Consider the following 2,894-nt stretch of genomic DNA (forward strand, 5'->3'; position numbering starts at 1 on the left):
TTACCAGGGTTCGTCAGTCATTCACCGGGGTTCCCCTTGGTATATCGATACAATCAGATTAAGGGACAGCAGCAATGTTACTGGGGTTCCCAAATCATTTACCAATATTCCCCAACCTTAGCAAAACACTACTCTCTATTAGTGGGTGGTTGTTTGACAAAAAGTGACTGACTGATGGAATAATATTCAAAGGCTTTACCAAAATGCAACAAGTTTGGTGGACACATCCAGCTGTAAGCAATTTGAAGGTCATAAGCATTTATGACCCATGGTACTGTCATGCAATAATGGAGTTTTTGCAAAGGTGTATCAAGTTTATTTTTCAGTGTTCAGCTTTAATAATAAAGCACACACATTCTATGTAAAAAAAAAGATGTTCTTATTTGTGTTTGTCTAGCTGATTTTCTCAAATTTTCTATCTCAGCAATATTCGTCATTTGTTATTCATTAACAACCATTCATTGAGTACCAGTTGTGCTTGTTGAAAAATTGGGGGGGGGGGGGGGGGGGGGAGAGAGAGTCAGTATAACAATGTGTAATTTTTTGGAACCACATTTTGTAAATTTTCAACAGTTTTCAAAGGCTGGGAAAACACAAGGGTTAGATCAGTGAAGCTTGGCACAGTCAGCATTTTATAATGAGACGCTCTGCTGAAATGATTATTTAAGGAAAAACCAGTAAATTTGAAGGTTTGATTGTGAAGCAACAAACAATATGTTACCAGTAAAGAACCTTGACAGACAGAAAGTGAAACTCTGTGAAACAACATTTGTCTTGAGGAATGATACAACTGTCAATTCGCCTCTAGGTATTTTTCTTTCTGAAAGTACGCCCACTTTTCACTTTATCTTATCTGGAAGTTAAGCTAATCAAACCCAAAGGTACAGGCATGTTGTTCAGTAGAGTAGGCCATCTTGAGTTAAGACCTTATAATTGCTACCTCCCTTGCTCGCGGTGGAACAAAGCAAATGAAATTACTCTCTGTACACTGAGGAAACATCAAAGTAGTTGGCACTCTCAGCTTTCAGCAAATGATGAAGGCCAAATTATGTTTTGTTTAAAAGCATGGAAAGCCAGAAGGTAAAGTAGATTATATATTGACCTAGATGTAGTACAGCTGTTACTCTACCAGCCAATTCAACACCATTCTCAAAGTGGAAAACAATGTAAGCAGAAATTGACTGACTCTGACTCTTAGAACATCTACAACAGTAGACTACATTACTGTTTGACCAGATATTTTGTCAGAACTACAAAAGCTATGGAGAAATTCAAAATTACTCAATGAAGTCCTGATGTGAATTAAGTATTTTCTTCATTCTAGATAAACTGTGATTGTATCAATAGTTTGAATGCTGCTGCTGTTCTGCCTGAGTGTATACCATTGAGTCTAATGTCTTAAAAAAGTTTATTTATATTTGGGTTTTTGTACCAATTTAATGAGAGCAAGTTTACACTGAAGTTTACACTGGTACGACAATGCCATCCTTAGAAACATGAACCTCTTCTTCTTAAAGACAATGTCAATATCATGATGGTTATGTTCTTCATGTTTTAGATTACTCTTCCCTTAGACAGAAATGTTTTTCTTTCAAAAACTGATGTGAACTATCTATAGAAGGTGCAGGGCTAGAATATGGTATCGAAGACCGTCAATTTGTCTATTGATTGCAAATATCCTGACGTCACCAACCTAGATTATCCCTAACAATCTAAACTAAAGTTTCAAGCTTAATGTCAGTGAATCTACAAAAAAATGTTTTATCACTAAATTTTGAAATTCCTTGAACTGGTTAACTTCTTGGACAAGAGATAGCATGGAGTTCCAAGACTATAAATTCATTTCAATTGCACCTTGAGATAAAATAGGGACTAATTTTAGAGATCTTTACTTTTACTAAACAAGCATACATGTAAAATTCATTAAAGAGGAAGTTGACAGTATTCTGTTGCTGTGGTTACATTTCATTTTTGATAAATTTTGAATTTACTTTTTGTTGAGTCAGAGAATATTTCTTCAACAAATTACGAAGAAAAATGTAATAATTTCCATGCAATCTATGGAAATATTCAAAGCATTTTTCAAAGGTGATTGTTGCTCAGCTACAGTTACCTTTGTTTCAACATAACAGTCTACGAATTATTTTGTTAGTATTGTAAATCACAAATAGTTACATCTGATGAGCGAAAACTACTGTATCATTCACATTTAGTTTTATGGCAAGTTTATTTGAATCTCTCAAAGATCAAATGTCAGTATGTTTCACACCAAGTTGATTTTTCAAAATGGTCTTCATCTTAATTTTGTATGTTATGATACACAACTTTTTGTTGCCTACAATATGAATAGTTACTATCAATTATCCTGATTTGTTCAACTGGTGGATTCAATGAAGATATACTGGCAAGTTTTTTCTGTATCTAAGGGTTACCTTTACAGTACCTAAACTGCAAAAAAATATCACACAAATGACTTGGTTGTCATTTTTTTAATTGCTTGGAGCAAGTTGAAATGACTTTGTAACCCTGACACTATTCCTGTTGTTCAATTACATGATTGCATTGATTAGGGAGGCCAACAGGTCGCCCAGGACGTGCTGAATTGACACTCAATCACCAGTGACTTAGTCATGTTCAAAATTGAAAAACATCGATAACGGGAAAGAAAATTGTGGAAAAAAATACATGAGGCTAAAAATTAAAATTGCAGCTATTCTCTCATATGTTTTTTATTTCTTTATAGAACTACTTACTTTTTGAATAAACTGCAAAATTGAGCTAGAAACGGTACCGGGAACGGCGATCTGAAACATGGCAGCACACATCGCTGATTTTGAAACGCATTTTTGAAGGTGAGCCAATCAAAACATCCCTTACATCGAATACTCATTTGA

This window comes from Ptychodera flava, chromosome 19 (genome assembly GCF_041260155.1).
Source record: "Ptychodera flava strain L36383 chromosome 19, AS_Pfla_20210202, whole genome shotgun sequence".
Lineage (NCBI taxonomy): Eukaryota > Metazoa > Hemichordata > Enteropneusta > Ptychoderidae > Ptychodera > Ptychodera flava.